At 43.4% G+C, this 17,891-nt stretch overlaps 1 pseudogene; it reads right to left on the reverse strand.

Annotated features, from left to right (window-relative positions):
* Positions 1-6,282: 6,282 nt before the first annotated feature.
* Positions 6,283-6,862, reverse strand: LOC124521685 (phosphatidylethanolamine-binding protein 1-like; annotated as a pseudogene).
* Positions 6,863-17,891: the final 11,029 nt, after the last annotated feature.

The following is a 17,891-nucleotide window of genomic DNA, read 5'->3' on the forward strand; positions in this document are numbered from 1 at the left end:
CCTGGGAGCAGTATTGGGAGACAGGGTATGTATGAAGGGAGGGGACATCAGGCCTGTCAATTCAGAAGAGCAGGCAGGACCTGGGAAGCCAACTGTAGAGCAGCCTGGGGCCACTGCCGAGGCAGGCCAGGAGGGGGCAGCAGTATTACTTCAGCAGGAGAATGGACAGGTGGAGGAGGAAGCTGGTGGGATCCTGGGGGCTCTCAGAGAGAGGGTGGGGAACAGTTTAGTGGCAGTTGGTGGGCACAAGGTAAAGGAAGCTAGGGAGGTGCCCATCCTGTGTCTTAGGTTTGAGTGGTCTTCTTGGGCTGCCTGCCATAGGGCTCTGTTCACCAGAAGTTGAGAAACTCTGTCTTACTGGATTCTGGGTGGGGGAGGTTGACTTTTCCTCCACCTCCACCCACTTCCGGTAATACCTGGTTTTGATGAAGAATACCCTCTTCTCTCTTCCAGTGAGTTCTGCATTTTCTCTAATCTCAGGAAAGTCTGTTGGCGTTTCTTTACTAACTGATAAGACCCTCCCCTGAGACTTTCCCTTCCAAATATTTAGCAACATCATTTACATTCATGAGTACTTCATATGTTTTTCATTTATTGTGTTTTGATTTGGGCAGAAATGAGGAAAAGGTTGAATTTTGCATGTGACTCATGATATAGTGACGTGGAAATGTTGGGGTTCAGAGTCAATGGCCAAGAAAGAATTCTTGAGACATCTTTAGTGCAAAAAAGGGGTTTCATTAAAACATGGGGACAGGACCTGTGGGCAGAAAGAGGTGTACTGGGGTTGTGAAGAGTGACTCATTATATACCTTCAGGTTGGAAGGGTGTTAGGGATAGCGTAAATCTCTAAGGAATTTTGGAAGCAAGGTTTCTAGGACCTTGAGGAGCCTGTTGTTAGGAAAATGTTCTTTATTACTGTTTAGTAAAAGCTCAGTCGTGAGGACCTTCAGATGTACATTAGGGGGACATATGCTTGGAGTATAATTGCTAACATATGTTTGGGGAGATAAAGGAAGATTCCAAAGGAAATTTTTAAAAGTTTATTTATTTTGATGGGGCAGTGGGTAGGACAGAGAGAGAATCCCAAGCAGGCTCTGTGCTGTCAGTGTGAAACCCGTTGCAGGACTCGAATCCATGAACCGTGAGATCATGACCTGAGCTGAAATCAAGAGTCAGATGCTCAACCAACTGAGCCACCCAGGTGTCGCCCAAAGAATTTTTGTATGTTAAAGTAGACTTACAGGATCCTGGGGGTTGGGATGTTAAGCTAAGATTGCTTTTGCCCTGAGCAAAGTGCCATTCATCATCAAGGCAGCTGAATTCCTAAAGGAAGGTCATTGCCTCTTTCAAGGACTTGTCAATGGGGTGTCTGCAGCAAGAAAATGTAATTTTTTTTGCCTTTGTTTCCCACATCATTTTCTTCTGCAACTTTTTTTCTTACAAAGGCAGAATATCTTTCTTGTAAATTCTTTGGAAGACTTCTCTTTCATACCACTGGCCAAAACCAGGTTCTGGTTCCAGAAGCAAAGAAAGCCTTGAAATGTCTTGGCATTTTCAGCCTTCCTCATGGAAGGTGATCTGCCAACAAGAAGGGTCTGGTGGGTGCTGCAGATGGTGAAGGGGCAGGAGAATTGTTGTAGAGAAGCCAGAAGACCAAGTCCTCTGACTTGCAGGAGGAAGAGTTGGGGAGCTCAACAGAACACACAGGTCCAACGTGTAACAGAGGGTTGTGCATTGTGTGAGGAGTGTCCCCCATGTTGGGGTTTTTGTAAATATGAGATCGAAGCCAACTCAGTCTTTGTTTTAATTCCTGCCAGTTTCAACCACAAGGACTCACCTTGAACCCAAGGGGCAGAGGCTTGAATTGTATCTTTGGCAATATACTCCCCTCCTCTATGGGGAATTCCCTGGGGCATAGGTGGGAATGAAGAACTAGGAGCAGAACGTGTTTCTTTCTTGGATTTCCAAATCTGAATGTCTTGTCCTGAGCAGTAGGAGGACAGTGGTGCAAATATAGCACATGGCAGCTGCCTGTCTGATGCGGAGGAAACAGCCCTGCCCTGGGGGAGTCTCCATCTTTGTAAGGGGCAGTGGGACCTGGTACTCCAATAAGGCCTTGGCTGGAAGTCAGGAGCCCTCACTGGGGGACTTTTGGGGGTGTGATGAAAATCTGGATAGGTTGCTAGATGAAGAGTGGGATCAGGTGCGCTCAACGAGGGAAAGGCCTGGGAGGGGTTAGAAGAACAGATCTGGAAGTTTAGGGTGAGAGCTTAGAAAGCAAAATGGCAACTCATTTGGCCACCTTGGGAGTTGCCAGGACCCTTGTGGGGCCAGTGAGTGTGAGTAGGAACCTTACCTCACTCTGCACTGTCCTGGCGTGGCTGAGCACAGAGCTGCACAGAAGAGGGGGTGACTCACTCCGGGTCTGAGACACAGCTCTCTAAACATGCTTGGGGGTGAGCATGGGCTTTCCTCCTGAGCCCAACCTCCAGACCCTGGGAACGGCCACCCTAACAGAAGTGAGGAGGCTTCTCATCTTGTGTGTCAGCAAACTTCTTGGCTTGCCAACTAAGTGGTTAGCAAATTGCATAGGTGTTGTCTCTCTCAGGAGTAAAAACCCCATGCCTCCAAGGAAAGCATGAGTGTTTGGGTTAGGGTTTAGGAGCTCTGAGCTAGGACTTGGTTCTGTCCCTCACCAGCAGTGTGGCCTTGGGCAAGCCACTTGTTTCTCCGGCCTCAGTTTCACCATCTGTAAACCAGAGGTGCTGTCCTTGGCTGTTGTGGGGGGTGAGGGGAACAGACCACAGTTGGAACCACAGCTCAGCCTCTGTTAGCTGGGTGACTTCAGACAGATTAACCTCTTTCCATGCTTGGTTTTCTCACCCAGAGATGGGCATTGGGTTATCTAGAGGGTTAAGGCCGTGCCTGGCACCTGGCTGATGCTCAGTGAATGTTAACTTCCCCTCTCCCTTTTTAAATTTATTTATTTATTTTACAAGAGAGAGTGAGAGACTGGGGGGGGGAAGAGAGAGAGAGAAAGAGAGAGCATGGGGAAGGGGCAGAGAGGGAGAGAGGGAGAGAGAGTGCAGGGAAGGGACAGAGAGAGGGAGAGAGAGAATCCCAAGCAGGCTCTGTGAGGTTGCATGAGGAGGCCCAATTGTGTCAGCTTTAATAAGATATACAGGAGGTGATTCCTAGGTAGCAGAGCAGAGACCGTGGCAAGGAGAGCTTGATCAGATCTCATCTCATATGATCTTAGAAATGCAAGTGGAGTAGAAGAGGGACAGCATATGTTCACATGTTCACTGTAACAATATAAAAAATAACACAAGGAATAGCCAATTACCCACCAGCTTAAGATGTAAACCATTATCAAAGACCTAAATGTAAGAGCTAAAACTTTAAAACTCTTGTAATACAACATAGGGGAAAAGCTTTGTGACATTGGATTAGGCAATGATTTCTTGGATATGACACTCAAAGCTCAGGTAACAAAAGAAAAAATAGATAAATTGGACTCCATCAAAATAAAACTTCTGTGCATCAAAGGACACAATCAAGAGAGTGAAAAAGGCAACCCATGAAACGGGAGGAAACAACCTTTGCAAATCACATCTCTTAAGGGGTCAATGTCCAGAATACATAAAGAACTCTGACAAGTCAGCAATAGCAAAAAGCGAACAATCTGATTAAAAAATGGGCAAAGGACTAGAATAGACATTTCTCCAAGGAAAATATACAAACGGTCAAGGAGCACATGAAAAGATGTTCCATGTTACTAATTTTTGGGGAAATGCAAATAAAAAATGACATATCACCTCATACCCTTTAGGGCTGCAGTATATAATTGTATATAATGTATAACCAGAAAAAATCAAATGTTGATGAGGAAGAGGAGAAATTGGAACCCTCATGCACTGTTGGTGGGAACATAAAATGGTGCAGGTGCTGTGGAAAATAGTGTGGCGGTTTCTCAACAAATTAAACGTAGAATTATCATATGATCCAGCAATCCATTTCTGGGTATATATTGAAAATAATTAAAAGCAGAGTCTCAAAGAGATATTCGTACATCTATGTTCAGAGCAGCATTATTTGCAAAGGGCAAAAAGTGGAAGCAACTCAAGTGTTCATCAACAGAAGAATGAATAAACAGAATGTGATACATACATACAATGGAATATTATTCAACCTTAAGAAGGAAGGAAGTCTTGTCATCCATGCTATGACACTGATGAACCTTCAGGACATCATGTTAAGTGACATAAGCCAGTCACAAAAAGACAGACACTGTGTGATTCCATTTATATGAGGTCCTTAGAGCTGTCAAACTCACAGAGACAGAAAGTAGATGGCAGACATCAGGGACTGGAGGTTGGTCGGGGGTTGGGGGGGGTGGTTGGAGCAGAGAGTGTTTAATGGGGACAGAGTTTCAGTTTTGCAAGATGAAAAAAGTTCTGGAGATGAATGGCGGTGATGGTTGCATAACAGTATAAATGCACTTACTACCACTGAATTGTACCCTTAAAAATGGCAAATTTTATATGTGTTTTACCACGATTAAAATAACTGTATAAACCATTAGAAATAGAGTTGAATCCTCTTGACTCCCACTGCCCTCTACTACACTCAGAAAAACTGACATCTTGAATTTGATGTGTATTGTTCCCTTTGTGTATTTCATTTAGTTTTGTTTGTTTCAAATTTTATACTTCTGAAACTTGATTTATCTCTGCTAAGCATTATTTTTGTGAGAGTCATGTTGATATGCATCATGCTCGTTCACTAATTTTCACTTTATTGTGTTTTATTTCACCTTGTGAATTCTGTGCAATTCATCTATCTATTCTCATGGAATTCTCCTATTTATTCCTATCTCCTACCAGATAGACCACTTTCTTTTTTTGCTGTTACAAACAGCAATCCCATAAATATCAATAGGGAATGTGTATTTCTGACTACATGCGGTATTGCTGAATTTTCCTCCACAGAGGTTATGCGAATTTATATTCCCACCAGCAGCTTATGAGTTTCTGTTGCTCAAAGTCCTAATCGTCAGATTAATATTTTTCCTGACACTGGATCTAAGTGATTACTCAACACTTGCTTTTCCATCATTCCTCTTTTGTCAACTGCTTGTTCTTACCCTTTAGACATTTTCTCTCACATTGTTGTCTCTTCGTGTTAATTTATCAGAGTTCTTTCTATATTTTGGATACTATACCTTTGTCAATTATATGTGTAACAAATATTTTCTCCTAGTCTATGGTTTGTATGTTTTTAAATGGTGTCTTTTGATGAAAATAAATTTTAAATTTAAATGTAGTCAAGTCTTTTCTGGCTTATGTTCTCTTTCTCTTTGCTTAAGAAAATCTTCACTACCCTGAGGTCATAAAGATCTTTCTCTATATTTTCTTTTAAAAGATTTAAAGTTTTCTTTTATACATTCAAGTTGTTAACCCAGCTGGAATTTATTTTATTTTATTTAATTTTCATCCACACAATGTTTTTATTTATATTCAGCTAAAAGCAAACAGCAGAATTAACATAAGATTCTGCAGCTACAGGTGGGCTTTTCTTACACAGATTCGGAGTGACCAGTTCAACAGCCACAGACAGGGGATTTCTGACAACCTCTCATCCGCCCTACTGCCCATCTAGACAGCCATACCTTAACTGCAAAGTGACTTTCCCCATTGCTTTTTCCAGTACTGCTTTTTAAAGGAGCCAGAGTGGGACACTGACCCCCAGTAACCACTCTGAGATGTACCATGTTAGGGGTTAGTGGACACATCAGACTTTGGCTGTCTTGGTGAGAGACATGGCCATGAAAACACAACCCGGAAGTGCCATCATGCACGATTCTGGAGCCGGGCTCACAGAGGCAGATGCAATGAATCTCTCTCTCTCTGTCTCTTTTTTTTGGTAAACCTCCCTAAGAAATTCTTTGATGCTCTGCTCTAATACTGTATACCTTGTCTTTTTACCTGAATTTTTTCTTTTAAATTCTGGGTTGCGATTCTTATGTTAACAATTTGAGGACCCCATCCTAGCACCAAAATATTCCCCAAAATGAAGTTCAAATTTGATCAAAACATAAACTGGGTGTGACTTTTTTAGAATTATAAAGGTCAGGCAGAAGAAGTCACCTGAAACTACTGTCTGATTGCTCAGTCCCCTCTGGGAGACTGGGAATGGGGAAGCAGAGAAATCTACATGCATCCCAGAACCTGGGAGCACTGCTCCAGACCTCAGGGTCAGTTTCTGTCTCTTAGCATTCCCCTACTTCCCAGACAGCTGCTTATAGAGTTTGGACATATAGTCCTCACACTCAGTCTGGTAACACATGTGGGCCACTGGGGACCTGAGCTCATACTTTTTGTGGAAAGATGCCACTTTGACTGTGGCACAGTGGTCTCCAGATCAGTTGCTGAGAATGGGCTCATCACACTTCAGTGGCCCATTCTGCTTGTAAACCAGCCAGACGTAGCTGTGAAGGCCTGTGCTCTTGGGAGGCCCAGAGCAGATGTAATGGGAGAAGACTGTGCCACAGCTGATGTCATTGCCCTTCATGTTGACCATCAGAAAATGGTGCCATTCCCTGTATTTGAGGTCCTTCCTGCTGGGAGCACCCTGATCTGTCATGACCAAGGTGTAGAGTTTGCCTGGATCGATGCCACTGCCATGCAGTACTGGTGGGCCGTTTCTTAACCTGGGCGGGTGTCAGCACTTTGCCCAGCTTGTTGACCTTTGCCCTGGTGTATTTGGCCTGCATTGGATACTGTGGCTGTCCCTCCACCTCCTGCAGGTTAAGAGGCCTGGGCCACTTGCTGAGGTCCACCAGCATTGTGGAGCCGAGTTGGGCAGAATTGTGGGAGGCAGGCACAGGCTGGCAGCACTGAGTCTGAGTGGTCCACACACTGCTGGAACTCATTTTTTGTGTATTATGTAATGTAGAGTGGAATCCAGTTCTACTTTTTTTCTCCACATGGACGATTAATTATCCCAGGGCCACATACTGACCATGCTGCCACTTCCCACTGATTTTCTGTGTCCTGACCAATGTCCTGCTCTCCTGCAGATCACATGTCCATTTATGTGTGGCTCCGTTTCTGGGATCTCCGTTTTGTTCTGTTTCTCGATCTCTGAGCCATTACTTCAGGATCTTAATGATCACTGCCTTATAATGAGTCTTTTGTCTGGTAGGGATGTCCATGATCTTGTTCATCTTCTTCAAACACATTTTAGAATCGATGCATTTTTATTAGGTTGACTCCTAGGTATTAAAAGTTTTTGTTCATAGCAAATGCCATTATTAACTTTGCCAACTGTTGCTAGTATTTAGGAATACAACTGACTTTTATGTAGACCCAAACCTTGCAGAGTGCTGCCCTGGTATCTGCAGAGTGAGGGAGGCAGGTCATGGTGTCTCTGCAGAGTGAGGGAGGCAGGTTTATAGGTGTCTCTGCTCTCCAGTGCAGCTTGGCTGTGGCTGGAGGGATGGAAGTCTGAGTGGCCACTTTTGGCCAGGAAGGATGATGTGGTGAAAGACAAAGGGACAGGGAGGGAACTGAGAGATGGTGGGGGAGCTGAAAGATTTATACATGGTGCTTTGGTTAAATCCCTAGGTTGAGCCCTTTGAGAAAACCTGTAGCTGCTACTGTGGTCAGATTTGTGCCTCCTTTGACTGTCGGTACCTGCAAATCCAGCCAAGTTGGTGAGGTGGGGAGGTGGGAAGGGTCAGTGTTAATCGGATTAGACCTGGCACCGAGTAGCTTGCCAGTATTTGCTGATTGGGTGATCACACCCACATCAGTTCTTGGCTGGGTGACAGAGACAAAGCCCCAAAGGGAGTGGACGGGGTTTGAGGGACCTTAGTGTGGAAGATCAGGAGGTGTCTTGTCTCTTTCTGTCCAGAATATATTTCCTAATATTCGGAACACTTAGTAAGCCTGAGTAAATGATGCCCTTCCTCTTCCTTGTGCTACCTTGAGAGGCACTGTGGATAAAACCAGGTGGATGACCTTGGATGAGATCTGCTGTGATAGGCACCAAGTTCTGGACACCCTCAACAGATCTCACAAAGGTCATGGCCACTGTTGCTCCCACTAGAGTCTGGGCATTGGAGCTCAAACCCCTGATCAGAAGGCAGATGTAAACTTCTCTGGTATGCTAGCTTGGCAGCACTTGAAGCTAGCCCTGCTCATCTCCTTTCTTTCCTGGGGTATATGGAGGAGCAGCACTGTTGCTCCTTGAATGCCCAGCTCCCCCTCCAACTCCTTTCTAGATCTGGTGTCGTGGGCAGGGTCTTGATCTCAGCTGGCTGCTGGTTAGTCACCAGCAAGAGTCAGCAGATAATGAAGGACTGTTTACTTTGAATGACTTGGTTGGTTAAGCAGAGAGCCACTTTTATCTTACTGTGGGGCAGGCCCTGTGCTGACTGCTGGGGACGCAGCCATAAATAAACAAGAGAGATGCTTTTCTTGTGGACACGTTCTCCTGAAGAGTCCTTGCTACAGAGCAAGTGACCCAATCTGAGGGTTCAGGAAAGGTCTTCCTGACAGATACCTAAAGCACAATATAGCCAGATAGGACAAAGGGTAGAAGAGTTCTGGGCAGGTGGAAGAGCATGGGGGAAGCTCTGTACTGGTCTGCCGTGGAGGAGCCGGAAGGAGCCCAGAGCAGACAGCCTGGAGGGCAGGGCCAGAGCACCCAGGACTTTGAACAGCAGGGAGTTTGTACTTTACTCAAAGAGGAGTGGGAAGCCTGCACATCTTTTGACATAGGGGAGTGACTTGGGTGACCAACTCGTCCTGGGTTCCCAGGGATATTCAGGCTTTAGCAGTTAAAAGTCCTGTGCCCCAGAAACCCCTAAGTTCCAAACAAGCCAGGATGGACTTGACTGGTTAGATTTATGTTTTAAAAAGTTCACTCTGACTGAAGAATGGAAAATAGGATTGGAAAGGGAAAGTGAGGATGGGGGTGAGCATTTAAGAGGTTGGGGAATGCAGAAGCTTTTTATCTTGATGAGGTCCCAATACTTCATTTTTGCTTTTAATTCCCTTGCCTTTGGAGACATGTCAAGTAAGAAATTGCTGCAGCTGAGGTCAGAGAGGTTTTTTCCTGCTTTCTCCTCTAGGGTTTTGATGGTTTCCTGTCTCACATTCAGGTCCTTCATCCATTTTGAGTTTATTTTTGTGAATGGTGTAAGAAATTGGTCTAGTTTCATTCTGCATGTTGCTGTCCAGTTTTCCGAGCACCATTTGTTAAAGAGACTGTCTTTTTTCCGTTGGATATTCTCTCCTGCTTTGTCGAAGATTAGTTGGCCATACTTTTGTGGGTCCAATTCTGGAGTCTCTGTTCTATTCCATTGGTCTATGTGTCTGTTTTTGTGCCAATACCATGCTGTCTTGATGATTACAGCTTTGTAGTAGAGGCTAAAGTTTGGGATTGTGATGCCTCCTGCTTTGGTTTTCTTCTTCAATATTACTTTGGCTATTCGGGGTCTTTTGTGGTTCCATACAAATTTTAGGATTGCTTGTTCTAGCTTCAAGAAGAATGCTGGTGCAATTTTGGTTGGGATTGCATTGAATGTGTAGACAGTTTTGGGTAGTATTGACATTTTTACAATATTTATTCTTCCAATCCATGAGCACGGAATGTTTTTCCATTTCTTTATATCTTCTTCAATTTCTTCCATAAGCTTTCTATAGTTTTCAGCATACAGATATTTTACATCTTTGGTTAGGTTTATTCCTAGGTATTTTATGATTCTTGGTGCAATTGTGAATGGGATCAGTTTCTTTATTTGTCTTTCTGTTGCTTCATTACTAGTGTATAAGAATGCAACTGATTTCTGTACATTGATTTTGTATCCTGCGACTTTGCTGAATTCATGTATCAGTTTTAGCAGACTTTTGGTGCAGTCTATCTGGTTTTCCATGTATAATATCATGTCATCTGCAAAAAATGAAAGCTTGACTTCATCTTTGCCAATTTTGATGCCTTTGATTTCATTTTGTTGTCTGATTGTTGAGGCTAGGACTTCTGACAGTATGTTAAACAACAGTGGTGAGAAGTGGACATTCCTGTTGTGTTTCTGATCTCAGGGGGAAAGCTCTCAGTTTTTCCCCATTGAGGATGATATTAGCTGTGGGCTTTTCATAAATGGCTTTTATGATGTTGAAGTATGTCCCTTCTATCCCGACTTTCTCGAGGGTTTTTATTAAGAAAGGATGTTGAATTTTGTCAAATGCTTTTTCTGCATCGATTGACAGGATCATATGGTTCTTATCTTTTATTAATGTGATGTATCACATTGATTGATTTGTGAATGTTGAACCAGCCCTGCAGCCCAGGAATGAATCCCACTTGATCATGGTGAGTAATTCTTTTTATATGCTGTTGAATTTGATTTGCTAGTATCTTATTGAGAATTTTTGCATCCATATTCATCAGGGATATTGGCCTGTAGTTCTCTTTTTTTGCTGGGTCTCTGTCTGGTTTAGGAATCAAAGTAATGTTGGCCTCATAGAATGAGTCTGGAAGTTTTTCTTCCCTTTCTATTTTTTGGAACAGCTTGAGAAGGATAGGTATTATCTCTGCTTTAAATTTCTGGTAGGATTCCCCAGGGAAGCCATCTGGTCCAAGACTCTTATTTGTTGGTAGATTTTTGATAACTGATTCAATTTTTCACTGGTTATGGGTCTGTTCAAATTTTCTATTCCTTCCTGTTTGAGTTTTGGAAGTGTGTGGGTGCTTAGGAATTTGTCCATTTCTTCCAGGTTGTCCAGTTTGTTGGCATATAATTTTTCATAGTATTCCCTGATAATTGCTTGTATTTCTGAGGAATTGGTTGTAATAATTCCACTTTCATTCATGATTTTATCTATTTGGGTCCTCTCCCTTTTCTTTTTGAGAAGCCTGGCTAGAGGTTTATCAATTTTGTTTATTTTTTCAAAAAACCAACTCTTGGTTTTGTTGATCTGCTCTACAGTTTTTTTAGATTCTATATTGTTTATTTCTGCTCTGATCTTTATTATTTCTCTTCTTCTGCTGATTTAGGCTGCCTTTGCTGTTCTGCTTCTATTTCCTTTAGGTGTGCTGTTAGATTTTGTATTTGGGATTTTTCTTGTTTCTTGAGATAGGCCTGGATTGCAATGTATTTTTCTTTCAGGACTGCCTTCGCTGCATCCCAAAGCATTTGGATTGCTGTATTTTCATTTTCATTTGTTTCCATATATTTGAAAGTTTCTTTTCTAATTGCCTGGTTGACCCATTCATTCTTTAGTAGGATGTTCTTTAACTTCCATGCTTTTGGAGGTTTTCCAGACTTTTTCCTGTGGTTGATTTCAAGCTTCATAGCATTGTGGTTTGAAAGTGTGCATGGTATGATCTCAATTCTTTTATACTTATGAAGGGCTATTTTGTGACCCAGTATGTGATCTGCCTTGGGAAAAGTTCCATGTGCACTCGAGAAGAAAGTATATTCTGTTGCTCTGGGATGCAGAGTTCTAAATGTATCTGTCAAGTCCATCTGATCCAATATATCATTCAAGACCCTTGCTTCTTTATTGATTCTCTGTCTAGATGATCTATCCATTGTTGTAAGTGGAGTATTAAAGTTTCCTTCAACTACCACATTCTTACCAATAAGGTTGCTTTATGTTTGTGATTGTTTTATATATTTGGGGGCTTCTGAATTCGGTGCATAGACATTTATAATTGTTAGCTTCCTGATAGATAGACCCTGAAATTATTATAAAATGCCCTTCTTCAACTCTTGTTACAGCCTTTAATTTAAAGTCTAGTTTGTCTGATATAAGTATGGCTACTCCAGCTTTCTTTTGACTTCCAGTAGCATGATAGATAGTTCTCCATCCCCTCACTCTCAATCTGAAGGTGTCCTCGGGTCTAAAATGAGTTTCTTGTAGACAGCAAATAGATGGGTCTTGTGTTTTTTTTTTTTTTTAATCCATTATGATACCCTATGTGTTTTGGTTGGAGCATTCAGTCCATTTACATTCAGTGTTATTATTGAAAGATATGGGTTTATTTATTTATTTTTTTCAACGTTTATTTATTTTTGCGACAGAGAGAGACAGAGCATGAACGGGGGAGAGGCAGAGAGAGAGGGAGACACAGAATGGGAAACAGGCTCCAGGCTCTGAGCCATCAGCCCAGAGCCTGACGCGGGGCTCGAACTCCCGGACCGCGAGATCGTGACCTGGCTGAAGTCGGACGCTTAACCGACTGCGCCACCCAGGCGCCCCGAAAGATATGGGTTTAGAGTCATTGTGATATCTGTAGGTTTCATGCTTGTAGTGGTGTTTCTGGTACTTTGTGGTCCTTGCAACATTTCACTCATAGAGTCCCCCTTAGGATCTCTTGTAGGGCTGGTTTAGTGGTGATGAATTCCTTCAGTTTTTGTTTGTTTGGGAAAACCTTTATCTCTCCTTCTATTCCGAATGACAGACTTGCTGGATAAAGGATTCTTGGCTGCATATTTTTTCTGTTCATCACATTGAAGATTTCCTACCATTCCTTTCTGGCCTGCCAAGTTTCAGTAGATAGGTCTGCTACTACCCTTATGTGTCTACCTTTGTATGATAAGGCCCATTTATTCTTAGCTGCTTTCAGAATTCTCTCTTTACCCTTGTATTTTGCCAGTTTCACTATGATATGTCGTGCAGAAGATCGATTCAAGTTATGTCTGAAGGGAGTTCTCTGTGCCTCCTGGATTTCAATGCCTGTTTCCTTCCCCAGATCAGGGAAGTTCTCAGCTATGATTTGTTCAAGCACACCTTCAGCCCCTTTCTCTCTCTTCTTCTTCTGGAATTCCTATGATATGGATATTGCTCCGTTTGATTGCATCACTTAGTTCTCTAATTCTCCCCTTGTACTCCTGGATTTTTTTTTTATCTCTCTTTTTCTCAGCTTCCTCTTTTTCCATAATTTTATCTTCTAATTCACCTATTCTCTCCTCTGCCTCTTCAATCCGTGCTGTGGCCACCTCCATTTTATTTTGCACCTCATTTATGATATTTTTTAATTCATCATGACTATTTTTAGTCCCTTGATCTCTGTAACAATAGATTCTCTGCTGTCCTCTATGCTTTTTTCAAGCCTAGCGATTATTTTATGACTATTATTCTAAATTCTTGTTTTGTTATATTGCTTAAATCGGTTTTGATCAATTCATTAGCTGTCACTACTTCCTGGAATTTCTTTTGAGGATAATTCTTCCGTTTCATCATTTTGGCTAGTTTTCTGTCCCTTCTGTGTTTTAAAAGCTTGTTGTGTGCTCTGCACCTGTGAGCTCTGCTATATTAAAGGAGGATCATATACTGTCCTGAGGGCCTGGCCCTTCAGGAGGTGTTTTTTCAGAGATTGTTACTTGATCTCTGTTGTGACTTTGGTTATTTTATTATCTTACTCGTAGTGATGTTTTGGAGCCTCCACCAGGTGTGCTTCGATTTGTTCCTTGGAGTAGCAGTGTAAAGGAAAACAGACAAACAGGAGGCAAAAACACACAAACACACAAATAACACAAACAAACAAATAAACAAAAACAAAAACCTAAAGACTAAAAACAAAAAACCCAAACCACTGACTACAGGTAAAGAAGAGGGTGGAGGTGGTGCTGATGGAAGAGCTTATACAAAGAGAGAAATGACAGGAGCCAGGGTGGGGGAGAAAAAATAAACATTGATTAGGCAGAGAGACTAAAAAGCCTAATCCAGAGAGAGAGAGAAGGGAAAATAAAGAAGGAGGCAGGGAAAATGAAACAAAGATAAAGTTACCCAGACAGAGAAGCTATATGGCCGATCATTCCAGAGAGAGAGAAAGTAGTATAAAGAAGGAGGTGTAGAACATGTGTCAAGACAATGGATTAAATATGTCTGTTTAGACAAACCAATAACCGGAATAACCAGTCTAGGGGAGGGAAGAGATAAGGAGGAGATAAGGGGAAGAATATATCTCTATGTCCGGAATTGACCTAGAGTTAATCCAGGCAATGCTGCATTGCATGTCAGGAGGAGCTGCCCGCAGGGCCTGTGCTGCTCTGGTGAATACGCAGTTATCCAGTGTGAAGGGGTGTGGTTTGGAGTAATCTGGACCCACCTCCACTATGGGCCCCGGGAGTGATCCCTGAGGCCCTGCCTTGCTGGTGGTGGTGATGGGGCTGGGGGAATGGTGATCTCCCAGTCTCTTCTCCACGGACTGGACCCAGTGGACTCCGTTTGAGTCATCCTTACTGTGCTGCCGGCCCAGATGGGATGGCCCTTCTCTCTCCTCCAACTACCCTGACCTGGAGCTTGGCTAGGATTAAAAGTCCCACTCCATGCGCTCTGGTGCTGGGGAAGCACCTCAGTGAGGCGATATGTGGTCCTGGCTGGCTTTGTGCCTGTCACCGCACTTCAGGGAGGACCGACTTCTCCTACTGCGGACTGAGAGCCACCCTCGCCACGAGCCCCTGGGGTGGTGGACATGGGCAGACTTTGTCTTTTCCCACAGCACTCCAGGGAAATGGCCACCTTGTCCTCCTGCAGACTGCGCCCTTGGCCCAGTCGCTGCACCCAGGGGTGGTGGACAAAAGCAGGTTCTGTACTATCACACAGCCCTCCAGGGAGGGAACCACTTTCGTCAACTGCGGACTGAGCCCCTGACCTGCCACCGCACCCAGGGCTGTCTCCAGTCCTCCCCAGGTGCGTAAACAGGGAGCGGGCTCCAGTCCGAAGAAAGCCCCACAGTTAGAGATTGGATCCCTCTCAGTCTCAGTCCGAGGTCTTTCTCCTGTCCAGATATGGTCCTACACTTCCCTAGCCACTCTTTCTTTTCCCTTTGTCTCTCTGCAGAAGGGGGTCCCTCCCCTCTCTGCCCAGGAAGCCTTTTTTTTTTTTATCTCCCCCAGTTCACAGTTACCCACCTATCTTTTTTCCAGCTTTCCCATTTTCTTCCTAGTAGATTCAGTCTCTTCCTTCCAGGCTCTGGCATTCAAAGTCCGTTGGCTTCTACACTTCTTTGTTTGAGAGATGCAGGAAGTATGAATTCCCCCTACTTCTCCGCCATGTTGGCCCTCACCCTCAAAGACTTTAAACAGCGAGGTCTTGGGTGGGGTCGACTGATTCTTCCCAAATGGCCTCAGCTCTTCTAACTGATTAAAAGGAGACACAGCTTAGGTATCACAATAGAGAAAATAATCCCCCAAACCCTCTTCATGGTGTGAAGCTTCATCTGGCAGTCATGATATGGGGAACAAAGGCAGAGAGAAATGTAGATAAAATTAAATTTCCCTATAACCTGCAGCCAATTGACATATACTTGAGGCATACAGAGTAGAACATTCCTCCTATCTTCATGTTAATGTTTTGCCAGAGGGAAAAATAACCTTAGCTTGACAGTAGCTAGGCCTCCAGGATACTGTGTCTTCTTCAACATAAGAAAATCCTTGGGAAACTTCTCTTGTCTTTACCTCCCCCAACTCCCAAGTATATGATCAGTATCTCCTCACAATCCTGGGGTAGCTCTTTCTGCCCATGGGTCCTGTCCCCGTGCTTTAATAAAACCACCTTTTTACACTGAAGATATCTCAAGAATTGTTTCTTGGCTGTTTGTTCTGAACCCCAACACTTCAAATCACATCATTTGGAGACCATGAAGGGACTCAGTCTTCTCATCTGGACTCTGAGCCTCGGTGCAAACTTGGTAAGTATTTTCTCTTTCTTTACTTTCATTCCAGAGGATTTTGACAAATACAGGTTTTTTTTTTGATAACTTTAAAATTGATAAGAATTTCCAGAACTAACTAAAAAGCTGCATTCAAACTGAACAAAAATTAGTAACATGGAACTAAATACATTAAGGAGGAGGATTATAGTTTCTATGACTCTTGTTTGAAACATTGCTGGTTCTCTAATGTTTGCTCTTCCAGATTAAGGATTTTTCTCTTAAGATATCCATGATATACAGTAATAGAATGAAGAATTCCTCTGTGAGAAAATTGGAACATTTAACTTTTCTCTCTACCTGAACCCTCTGAAATTCAGAAACCCTCAGTGAGTGTTCTTTCTTTCATGGCAATCATAGTTATTTGCACGAGTTCAATAAGAATCTGTTCTCCTTGTAACAGGACACTGATGAGGGAGCATAAGGCAAGCTGAGGGCAAAGTACTGCCCGCCCCCCCAGGTGTGGTTGTGTGATATTCCTCAGGCACTCCTGAATGCCCAAGAACAAAGGAAAGGAAAGCAAACAAATGCTTGATTGATAGAGATCATAGTCATGCAGGACATGACCCTCCATCAGTTTACAAATATCTTAGTAAATTACAAGAAAAAGGCAATCTTATCGATAGCCTAATCTCCACAAACCTATAGACTCAGTTTCCTGAAGCCCCAACATCACCTTCCTCTCCATAGTGATATGGGGAACAAAGGCAAGAAGGAAATGGCAGGTGAAATTAAATTTCCTTATTACCCGCTACCCATTGACAAATACTTGTGGCAAATACAGAGTATAACTTTTCTCTAGAACCCCCTCTGGTCTTAATGTTAATGCCTTACTAGAGGGAAAACAACCTTAGCCTGACCATAGCAAGGCTCCTGGCATCCTATGAGTCCTCTTTAGCATATAAAAGTCCTTCTGGAAGCCTCCCTTTTGGCCTTTCCCTCCCCAACTCCATAGTACAAAACCAGTCACTCTTCACAACCCCAGTGCAGCTCTTCATGCTCAGGGGTCCTGTCCCTGTACTTTAATAAAATCACCTTTTTGGACCAAAGATGTCTTCAAGAATTCTTTCTTGGCTGTTGGCTCTGGACCATCCCACCATCACCCCAAAACGTCATTACTATATATAAGCTCCCCATCTGACCTATGTTGACCCATAGGTAGGGATATCGCTATGCTCTTATTCAGCAGGAAGCAGTTACAGAAGAGAAGACCTTCTACCTTCAGCAACCTTAGAGATTTCAGGGTCAAAATTGTTCAGGGGGGAGTGATGAGGGGAACAAAGGCAAAAAGAAATGTAGATAAAATTAAATTTCCTTATACCTTGAAGCTCACTGACAAATACTTGAAATAGGCAGAGTATTATATTCCTCCAGGAAGTCCCTATCATCCTACTGTTAATGCTTTGCTAGAGGGAAAAACATTCTTTGCTAGAGAGAGCCCCATGGCTCCCAAAGTCCACTTTAAACCACATGAATTTGAAGTGGAGTTTGAGAGCAAATGACCAAGAAAGAATTTTTGAGACATTTTGGGTGCAAAATGGTGTTTTTAAAAAATGTTTACTTAGTTATTTTTGAAAGAGAGGGAGAGAGAGAGAGAGAGATCGAGAGATCGTTTCAAGTAGGCTCCAGGCCTCAGCATCCTCTTCTGGGCACTGAGCGGCTGGGCCAGATGATCTCCCATGTTGTTTTCTCCCTGACTTCTGGTGGCTCTGTGACATCCAGGGAGATTCATGGAACTTCTGGGGAGAATGTCCTCATAGGCAACTGAGGACAGACCCAAGTCTGGGATTTCCGGAATCTTTTCTATCCCTTGTAGCCCTTAATCCTACTTAATCCGTGGCTTATTCCATACCCTGGCTTTCTGGGCTTTGGTATCTTCAAGATGCTCAGAGGGGCACCAGGAGGGGTCAGCCAATCCCTGCATGTGTGTGATAGCCCCCCTGTCCCAGCCCTGGGTCCCCCACTCATCACTGTTCTGGTCTCACCGTGTCTAGACAGTTTGGCCCACAAGTCCCAAGGGCAAATGCCTCATTATCTTCTGGCTTCCCTTGCACCTGTGATCTTAATGGCAACCAGGCTTGACTCCAGTGGGCTCTGGAGGACTCCTCTGGCTGTGCCTCAAAAGGTGTTCAGAATAATGGGGATCCTGAGGCTGGGAGCCA

This window comes from Lynx rufus, unplaced genomic scaffold (assembly GCF_022079265.1).
Source record: "Lynx rufus isolate CCGP_SWC_20201006 ecotype Redwood Valley unplaced genomic scaffold, mLynRuf1.p SCAF_31, whole genome shotgun sequence".
Taxonomy (NCBI): Eukaryota; Metazoa; Chordata; class Mammalia; order Carnivora; family Felidae; genus Lynx; species Lynx rufus.